The following is an 11,063-nucleotide window of genomic DNA, read 5'->3' as shown; positions in this document are numbered from 1 at the left end:
GACCTCTGCTGGTCGTTTTGTATTAAGAAAGTTAACTCCTTTGCTGCGTCGAACGTTCAGCACCCAGTGCTGAACGTTCGAATAACGAGCGCTGGCCCGTCGGCCAACGGTCGTGCGCAGCACTGGCAAGGGAGTGCTCGCGACGACCGTTGGCCGACGGCAGCGCTTAAGGGGTTAAATAGAGGCAGTTGAACAGAAAAATAATATCCCTAAGTGGAAGCAGACCAGTCCTAGGGCTGATATCCAGAGCCCCACAAAGTACATACACATATAAGTATATATACTAAAGCATGCGCGCAACGCCCATTGGGCTCAAAGGGCTTCAGTCCCCTCCCCCACCCACTATCGTGAGTGGCAGCCCGGGCTGAGACAGTTTCCCAGGCACACACACAGCTGCACCCGAGTACTTCACAAGTCTTTAAAATGCCATTTGCTTGTTAACCTCTTCCCTGCGCCGCGAATTCTGCCGGGGCATGGGGGGACTAGGGGGTGGGCGTGGCACTCCGGTACTTATGACGGCTCCACGCCGTCATGAGTCATGGGCGGCGTGTGCTCATGACAACGTGGAGCCGTCATGACCCTGCCCACTCAATAATTTGCCTGCACTGTCGGTAAATTAGTGCTGCGTGGGCGGAGCGGCAGGGGCATGACGGCTCCACGCTGTCATGAGCACACTTCACCTGTGACTCATGACGGTGTGGAGCAGTCATGAGCACCCAAAGAGTTAATGAGGCTTTTTTGTTTTTTCACCCCTTCTTAGAGCCCCTGCATCTCCACTATGCCTATTGCTGGAAGCATTATCCCCCCCAAATATTTTCTAAGCCGCCCCCCCCCGAAATTTGGCTCTAGTTGCGCCTCTGTACCAAAGTATATACTAAAGTATATACATGAGGTCTCCAATGCTCGACCTAAAAACACAAGTGAAAGGCTATTGGAAAGAGATTCTGCAAGAAGGAACTATAAATGAACGAAAACCTTATGTGAGGGCCCAATTCCAGCAGACCTTTTAAAGGAAGGTTTGGAATCACATGCTTTCCTTGTTCAGAGCAATATGGTTGAAAGTGGAAGGTATTTCTTTTTCTGGCTACTACCTCCAGCACCCCTTCCCGCTTGGAAAACCGGAGCACACCCGATAATCAACCTACTGTTTGTTGCAAAAGGAAAGGGGGGGCCGCACGGTCCTCCCACACGTATGGCGGGGTGCCAGCCTTCCCTTCCCCAGCACCCTCGGTGGTGGGACGTGCCCTTTTGCCGCGTCCTGATGACGTGGCGGGCGCGCCCACCACCGATTGGTGGCGGCTCCGGGGTTGACCCGGAAGTAATCCAATTGCTTCCGGGGCAAGGGGGCGGAGTCCGGGGGGTGGACCAGTGGGAACTGGTCGGCCGACTCGGCCCCCAACAGGGCTTAAAAGCAGAGAGAGTGCGGGAGGCGCCCTCTTGTTCCCGCGCTCTCCAGGCTTCGTCCTCGCCCAGGGGGGCAGAATAATCTTTTGTTTTAAATTTTTTAGATCGCGTAGTCCTTGCCTGGAGCGGGAAGTCGGATGGCAACGTGGGTCACTGCGTGGTGCGGGCCTCTCCTAGCCGTGCGTTCCTGGGTCGACACGCGGCAATCTGGAGAAGTGAGGCACGCGGGGCAAGAGCTTCTGGGCGTATCGATTGCAGAGTGTGTGCGCTAAGCAGCAAGGTTAAGGTATCGTTTTCTATGAGGGCATTGACGCGAAACCCTTCCCCCCCCCCCCCCCCCCCCCCCGTGCAAAAATGGTGAGCAGGCGCAGTAGAGTGTGATTATTGGTTTTTACGAAACGAGCGGCAATGTTTTCACCTAGGTAAATTGTGCAGCTCCCCCCTTTTTCATCAATTCACAGCCCGGCACGCCGCATTTTGTAAAGATCGGGGCCCGAATTCTAGTACCGGCCCGACGAGAAATTAAGGCACTGAGTGCTAAGGTCACGTGGGCGGCAGCTGGGGAATTAGCAGGGAAAACTCGGCAAAGCAGGGTCCGGCCTGGTTAGTACATGGATGGGAGGCCAGATTGGAGTCTGTAACAACTGAGGACTGGAATCTTGCCCCCTACAACTGTGTTTAGTGGGAAAAGGTGGTGTGCAGGTCACATAAAGCAGGGCACTTGATATTACTCCCATAGGGGCTCATTCAGCTGCCAGCTTCAACCTTGGGGGGGGGGAGGTTGTGCATATTTAAAAAGCTATAGCATTGCGGTGCATGACAAAAGGGGGGGCCAAGAATTTTATTTTCATGTAAGGTTTCCAAAGTGTGTTTAAGTGCTGTGTGTTAACTTTCATTTCATCGTAGGCCAAGCATACGGAGGTGCTGTGGACTGAGCTGACGGAGAGTTGCACAGGGACAGCGCTATCAGGGGATGCGGGCGGGCCTGCATTTCACTGCTTCTGTCGGGCTGCCAGGCTTGAGTACGCTCGCCCAAACACTCAGGCTAGCTGGTGTTTCGCAGTCACAGTTGTGTGGTGCTCACGGCCAGCCTGTGTGCCTCCAACTTTGTGCAGGTACAAAAACATATCGCGTAAGAAAGATAAATGTCTAGTGGGCGTAGCGCTAAGCGTTCCCGCATGGAGCTGATGCTGCAGGGCATGATGCGCAAAATGTCAGCTATGGACTGGAGGCAGGGGAGAGTGGACCAGTTGGGGAAGAATGTGGCCGAGCTGAGACAGAGGTTTGATGATCAGGCAGGGCCATCAGGGAGACCCAAGCGAGTTATTGTGCCACCGCAGCCGAGGGGGGGAGTTGGATGCTTTGCCTAGCCGGGGTAGAGGCAAGAAAGGTAAAAGTCGGGCTCCCAGGACGCGAGTAGTAGAGGGGTCACCTGTCAGAGTACCCTCACCACCATTAGCACCGATACCTACTCCACCAACCCCAGTTAGTCTACCGGTTACACCGGTTCCGGCCACACCACCGCCAGCCACAAACATAACGACCTCAGTGGTCCCAGCGGTTATCCCAACGGTACCAGTGGTGAATCAGGCCCCTACCGCGGTACCGGTCTTAGGATCACCCATCCAAGTGATTACATCGCCTATGGTTGGCCAGGTGGCCCCTGAGCTCGCAGCACAGATAGCAGCGGTACTTCCTTGGCTAGGGATTGGGGGGATGTTACCTTCCTCTGTGGGTGCCAAAGAGGCTGGGGAAGATCCTTCTGCAGAGGCAAAGAAGATGGTAGCAAAGATCATGATGGCCAGTGGTGGGGGTGGTGTGCCAAATGCTCCTAATGTCTCCCAAGCAACATGTGCAGGCAGCGACGCGGGAACAGACAAGAGTGTTGACCCTATGCAAGTCACGAAAAGTGGTAAGGAAGTGGCATTACCGGTGCTAGGGGAAGGTACAATACCCTCCAGGAGGGAAAATCTTGCACAGCACTGTTGCCTAGTGAGTGGCGGGCCCAAATGGTGAGATTCAGGGTTGAGGAGACACTGGTTAACTAGATTAGAGCCTTTTCTGTGTTTGTGGCAATCACGGCCGAGCGCTCCCCCAATTTGCAGGCAAAATTGGCATGTTACCAGAGTGGGATCACCATTTTCAGCGAGAAATATGGGGGGGATGGGTGGAAGGAGTATGACATGACCTTCAGGAAAGCAAAAGAATTTGATGCTGCATTAACCTGGGATAGGGTAGACGCCGTCACATGGTATGGTCAGTTTACGGCCGGGCTACCAGCAAGTGCAGGCCCTAACACAGCTGGAACAAGAGCCTCCCTTTTAAACCCCAGCAGCCCTTTCGGTCAGCACAGAGTGGGGACATGTCCACTAGGGCGGGGGCAGCATTGGTCGTAAGGGCGTGTGCTGGGATTTCAACAAGCGGTCCTGCACCAGAGCACAGGGCACTTGCAAATTTAAGCACACATGTGCCCTGTGTGGCCACCCTTCCCATCCCAAAACAGCCTGTCGCTCTAAGGGTAATGCCGCTGGAAACAAGAGAAGAAAGAAACAGGAGTAAGGGAGGGGGGCGGCTGGTAGCCCAGTCACCCATTGACATTTTGGCTATGACCCCTTGGCTGAACAGGTATCCATATCATGTCTCCGCAAAAATGTTGCCGGAAGGTTTTTCTCAGGGCTTCAGGATCCCAGCAGAGGGATTTACTGGGACACCAGAATGTAGGAATCAGCTATCGGTGAGGCACAACCCAGGGGTGGTGGCTACAAAAATTGGAAAGGAGGGGGAGGAGCTTCGCGGGCAAGCAAGATGGCCGCGTAAGCTCGGAGCTCCGCAGACCCTCCGACCCTCCGCAATAATCCTGCTCGAAATCCTGTTCCACGTAGGTGGATTCCGACTGCTGACGGGTCGCTGATGCGGAGCCTGCCTCCCGCTTTCGAATCGGAGGTTCCTACGCTGAGCTACGTCGTATGATGTCCCTTGCCAATGAAGCGCCATTGTCTCCTCGGTCTCCGTCACTCCGCATGATTGGGATGCGTAGTGCTGGGTGGTGAATCCCACCGGCGGAATTTCCGATACTGCTGTGTCTCCTGCCACTAGACTGTGTTCCACATCTGTCCTACAACCTCGGCCCGGCGCACCTTAGGCTCGGAGCTGTGTGTGGTGGCCCCACGGTCTCATCGGACCCAACATGGCGGGCAAGGGCGACCCGGACAAGGCATCGAACAAAGGAGTTTGTGGCAAGTCCCAAGTGCAGCAGAACAGGATTGATAGATATGCTCAACTGCGCGTATCGCCTGCACCGGGGGTCTCCACTAAGGACATTTCCTCATCGGGCTCGCCAGACGGGTCCGAGCCCACCCTCAGTGACATTATGGGGGCCATCTCGGGCATACGAGCCGAAATACAGAAACAGCACGAGGTCTTGACCCACAAAGTGGACACATTGGCGGTGGATCTCACCCTCATCAGAGCCGACCTGGGTAAAACCAACGATCGGGTGAAATCGCTGGACTTAAAAACCTCGAGCCTTACCACCGACGTCTCAGACCTGCAAACCGAGGTCCGGACCCTACGGCTCGCCTCTGACCAGTTCTCCAGGAGACTGGACGACTATGAAGGTCGTGCCAGGCGACAGAATGTCCGCATCATTGGCGTTCCGGAAGGGTCGGAAGAGGCAGCGGCAGACCTGTTCATTGAGGACCTGATACAGAACCATCTTACTCCCCCCGGGTTGAGCAAATTCTTCTCGGTGGAGCGAGCACATCGGGTGCCGGGTGGCCCGCCAAAGTCGGGCGCGGCACCTAGACCCATCATTGCTAGGTTCCTCAACTTCAGGGATCGGGACGCAATTTTACAGGCGTCCAGGAGGCACGGACCGTTACAGTACCAGAACTCTGAGGTACACTTCTATCCTGACTTTACCAGGGCGGTACAGAGACAACGCCAGAGCTACGGGGGAGTAAAACGGCGACTGAGGGACATGGGACTCAAGTATTCGATGATGTTCCCGGCCAAGCTGCGGGTCGAGCACGAAGGCCGTGCATTGTTCTTTGACTTTCCGGACAACGTAAGCGAATGGCTCGACACCCTACCACAGCATAGCGACGACCGGGAGAACAGCGAAGGGGGCGCTGCTGGCGGCGCTGATTTGTGAGAACTGGCTCTACTACTAGGACACTGGCGGTTGGTGGCCCTGCTATATGTGACATTCGTCCTTTTTTCAGTGTAATAGCAATTGGATCTCCTGTCGTTTCATGGGGGGCGGCGGGAGGTGTCCGCGGGGAATCCTTACTCCTCTTGGGGCTTTTTGTAGACTAGTTAATGGGGCGACAGGCACACTGCTGGTTGGGGGGGCTTTTTAGTCTGCTGCAGGGGTGCAGGGTGGGGGGTGTTTTGGGACAAGTTCGAATGTCTCTTAGTGTGATTTTGTTTTCTTTCTTTCGGCAATGGGTGATGTATATTGTTGCACTTTTGATTCTGCAAGGGTCTCTCGGGCCGGGTGGGGGAGGGTGCCACGATGATGGGGGGTAGGAAATTAAAAGTTATCAGTTGGAATGTCAATGGGTTGGGTGACCGAATCAAACGGGGAATTGTGCTTCAAATGCTCAAGCGTCACATGCCTGATGTGGTTTTTCTACAGGAAACACATTTGATTGGGAACTCATGTAAGGCGCTCAATCGCAAAGGGTACAAGATGGTGGCACACTCTGGGTTCACTTCAGGCTCTCGGGGGCGGGCGTTCTTGTCCGGGCTTCCCTTCCGCTGGAGATTGACGTCACTACGATAGATGATAGGGGACGCTACGCAGCGGTGGCTGGGCGGTGGGAGGGGAGGGCCCTCATCCTACTTTCAGTTTACGTCCCGCCTGGCCTACAGACCAGCACGTTCCAGGACCTTGGTGGCGCCATTTTAGCTCTGCCTGATGGCTTACTTATTGTTGGGGGTGACTTCAACTCGGTCTGCTCTGGCACCCTGGACCGGCAACCGTCTAGAGACCTTCGCCACTCTCAACTGTGGTTGCCCTCGTTTATAGATTCAATGGGCCTTGTAGATAGTTGGAGACTCTTACACCCCACGCTTCGCCAATACTCCTTCCTGTCCAGCGCACATGGTAGCTTGTCCCGTATAGACTACATCCTTACCTTAGCAGCTCACGCTACGGCAGTGCCTGAGGCTCGTTTTCTGGCGCGAGGAGTTTCGGATCACTCGCCGCTCCTGGTCTCCTTCGACTTCGATATCGCCCTGTCGGTGCGACCGGCAACGGTCAATCCTTGGTACTTTCGGAACCCAAAGACCCGTGCCCTACTGGCCAAGGCTATAGACCTTTATTTCTCCGAGAATGTGGGTTCGGTTGGGTCGGCCGCGACCCTGTGGGAGGCGTTCAAGACCGTCCTGAGAGGCGAGGCATTTGCTTTAATAGCGGAGGCCCGTCGGAATAGAGATGCCGATCTCCTTTGTATTGAGGAAGATATCTTGAACCTCGAAGCCCAACTGGATCCTGAGCCTAACCCAGACCTCCTTCATGCGCTTTCCCTAAAGCAACTGGAGTACCGAGATCTCGCTACGAACGCCGCCCAGACCCTGGCTAGGGAACAGCAGGGCCGTATCTACGACGTGGGAGACAAGGCTGGCAAGCTGTTGGCTTGGTTGGACAGGAGGGAGTTGGCCAGTCGGGTTGTACCTGAGATCCTGGGGGCAGATGGCACCCCTGTCACTGACCCTTCCGCCATTGCCGAGTCTTTTGCCGACTATTTCAGGGGTGTTTACACCTCCACTTCTGACTGCTCAGAGGCCGACTCAGCAGAACTCCTTTCGACCGTGGATCTTCCCTGTCTCTCTGAGGCGGATCGCGACGATCTAGACAGGGACATATCCTCTGACGAGATTGCCCTTGCGATCCGCTCCCTGAGATCTGGCAAGGCGCCGGGTCCCAACGGAATCCCGGCTGAGCTCTACAAGATACGGCCTGATGTGGTCTCCCCGCATCTCCGTACTATGTTCCTGGAGGCGCGAGACGCCGGCGTTCTCCCCCTGGACCAGAGAGTGGCCACTATTGTAGTCATCCACAAAGACGGTAAACCAAGGGATGTGTGTCATTCGTATCGGCCTATTTCCCTCCTGAACACCGAACCCAAGGTCCTCGCCAAATTGCTTGCCAACCGACTGGTTGGGGTTATTGGCGACTTGGTGCACCCGGACCAGTCGGGCTTTATCCCGCACCGCAACACTGCCCTCAATCTGAGACGGCTTCACGGCGCCCTGGCTAGGGCGCACACTCTCACGGAGCCAGCTGTGCTGGCATCCCTCGATGCCACCATGGCGTTTGACTCCATTGAGTGGAACTACCTCTGGGCAGTGTTAGCTAAGCTCGGTTTTGGCCCGGTCTTCCTTAGCTGGGTGAAACTTCTTTATGCCAGCCCAATGGCTAATGTATCCGTGAATGGTCGCCTGTCGACGTCTTTTGTCCTTCACAGGGGTACCAGGCAGGGCTGCCCCCTGTCGCCTCTCCTTTTTGCCCTGGCTCTCGAGCCCTTGGCGGCCACACTGCGCTTCCACCCTGACCTCCATGGTATCACCTGGGCACCCGACTTCGAGGACCGTATCTCCCTGTACGCAGACGACATCCTCCTATATCTGACGTCCCCGTACAAGTCTCTCATTGTTGCCTGTGACGTGCTCAGACACTTTGGGAGATACTCTGGCCTGATTATCAATTGGGCCAAGTCCTCCCTATACGTATTGAAAGGGGACACGCCGCGCCTCCCCAGAGGCTGCAACATTCAGGTGGCCACACAGGGCTTCAAGTACCTAGGGATCTACATCTCTGGGAACCCGAAGGTTCGATACGACCAGAACTTGCTCCCCCCACTGCAGCGCCTTCGACGCGACGTGGAGGGTTGGCGCAAGCTCCCGCTCTCCCTGCTTGGCCGAGCGGCCCTGTTTAAAATGATATCCTTGCCCAGATTCCTGTATGCCCTACAAAACTCCCAAGACCCGGTACCGGCCCGATATTTCCGGGAAGTTGAGAGTCTTCAGCGGGCCCTACTTTGGGATGGCCGCCCCCGGGTGGCGATCACGAAGCTCACGCTCCCGTGGTATGACGGGGGCATAGCACTACCGGATGTACGTAGGTATTATTGGGCCTCCCAGCTTGCAGCCCTCAACCACGGGTTTTATGGGCCGGTGAATAGCCCCGGCTGCGCTATGGACAGGTGGCTCATGAGTGGTGGTAATTATTACCGAGCCCTTTACTCCAGATCTCTGGATCGGCGTATGCCCGGTCCCACGAGGACGGCAGTATCTGTTTGGCGTACGATCACCAAGGTGCAGGGATGGCAGGACAGACTGACCAGCTTCACTCCTCTGTATGAATCCGATATGTTGGGCAGACTACGGCACACCAAGGGCTTTGACAAATGGGACCTCATCGGCATCTCTAGGGTGGGGGATGTGATTTCCAAAGGGACCATCAAGACCTTCCCCCAGCTACAGACTGAGTACCAGCTGGGTGCCTCGGAGTTCTTCCGATATGCCCAGCTGAGGCATGCCTTGCTTTCTGCTATTACCCCGGGGGAAGATATCCCGGAAAGCTCACCGCTGGAGGACAGAGTGCTGGACGGCCATATGCGCGATAGCGCAATCTCACTGTCTTACAAAAAATTAACTAATGTCCGCACTGACCTTCTCCTTGGGTTGCGAGACCAGTGGGTGGCGGATGGCCTGGAGATCGACGAGGAGGACTGGCAGAGTGCGGTGTCCTCCCCTAAGGAGGTTGCCATCTCATCTCGGCTTCGCCTGGTCCAATTTAAAATCCTGCATAGGGTATACGTTACTGGTCCCCGCCTTATACACATGGGTTACTCGCCCGACGGCCTCTGTCCTCGAGGCTGTGGTGCCCTCGCTACCTTCTTACACATATTGTGGGAATGTCCGGCCATAGCGTCCTACTGGAGGAGGATTCACAGGGTCATGAGCAAAGTGTCGGGAGTGGGGATTGCGGCGGAAGCCCGTAGGTGCCTCCTCAACATCTGGGAGCCAACAGATCACAACACAGCCCAAACTCAGTGGGTGACCCTAGGCAATATGGTGGCCAAGAGAGACATCGCTCAGAGGTGGGGGGCCAATACGGCGCCCCTTTTGGTACAATGGAAAGCCAACATGGATTGGTGTATGTTCCGGGAGAAGACTGTCTATGTTGCCTGGGGTAAACCTAACAAATGGAACAGGGTGTGGGGTGCTTGGAACTCTTACCGGGGTGATGTATGTCTGCCGCCTGAGCCTGCTTCATTGGATGAGCACCTGTCACTGTGACCTATGACACCGACTGTGTACGAGAACTGATTGATCCTGTATTTCCCCCCCCTCCTATCATCCTCCACTCTTCTGTACTTCTGAGCTGCTGGTCTCTTTCTCCTCCCGGCCTCCTATTCCTTGCTGTATTCTTCTCCCATTGCCACTCTCCGGCGCCATTTGGCGTCTTTCTTCTTATTGTTATAAAATTATAAAATAAACCTATTATTTCCTGCCATACCTGACTTGCACTATTATGCTCTGCGTACTATGCTGCCTTGCCTCCGGGATGTTAGGCTGAATAGCTGTGTGCTCTTGTGAAATAAAGGTTTTCAAAAAATAAAAAAAAAATTACAAAAAAAAAATTGGAAAGGAATTAAGCCTGGGGAGGATAGCGGGCCTTTTACTGACATCCCCGTCCTTGATTTTGTTGGTTCACCCCTTGGCCTTGGAGTTGTCCCAAAGAAGGAGAAGGGCGAGTATAGGCTCATACATAACCTTTCAGCACCTAGGAGCGCTTCTTTGAACGATGCTGTAGATGAAAATATTTGTAGTGTGAGGTATGCGTCCTTTGACCAAGCTGTGGAAATGTTGAGGTTCCTGGGTCCTGGGGCACTGATGGCCAAATCAGACATTGAATCTGCTTTTCGGTTACTGCCCGTGCACCCCCTGGATCAGCACCTCCTAGGTTTCTCATTCCAAGGCAAATTCTACATGGATATGTGTATGCCCATAGGGTGCTCTAGCTCATGTGCTTACTACGAGAAATTTAGTTCCTTTCTGCAATTGGTTTTTAAACAAACAACTGGACACCACCATGTCATGCATTATCTGGATGACTTTCTTTTTCTGGGCGCAGCGGGCTCACAGGAGTGTGCGGGGCATTGCAGAAATTTTCGGGCTCATGCGAGCTTTTGGGGTCCTGCTAGCGCCCGGGAAGACGGTTGGGCCAGCAACATCCTTAGAATTTTTAGGCATAGAATTGGACTCAGTGGAGGGTTGTTTCAGGTTACCCAAGGACAAAATCATGAAATTCAGATCAACTTTACAGCAATGCCTACAAAAAGAGAAAGTAACGCTCCAACAGTTACAGCAGACGGTGGGTCAGCTGAATTGGATAATACCAATGGCTCTCCCCTTCTCTCGCTCCATCGCTCAGGCCATGACTGGCCTGCGGGAAGTTTCTTGGCTCGCTAGGGTTGGCGTACAGTTTTTTTGAGGAAGGGTTTGACTCATGCTGTTTCCTTTCATTGGGGAACGTGGACGTGGTGGTAAGTAGGTGGTTAGGGCTTGTCTCTGTTAGAGCGATGAGGAGGAGGATGTCGGCAGCGGTAGGTTGGGGCTCAAAGTTTTTATATATTGCAGAGAGC

Source organism: Lissotriton vulgaris, chromosome 4_1 (genome assembly GCF_964263255.1).
Source record: "Lissotriton vulgaris chromosome 4_1, aLisVul1.2, whole genome shotgun sequence".
Lineage (NCBI taxonomy): Eukaryota > Metazoa > Chordata > Amphibia > Caudata > Salamandridae > Lissotriton > Lissotriton vulgaris.
Note: the sequence above shows the minus strand (reverse complement) of the source record.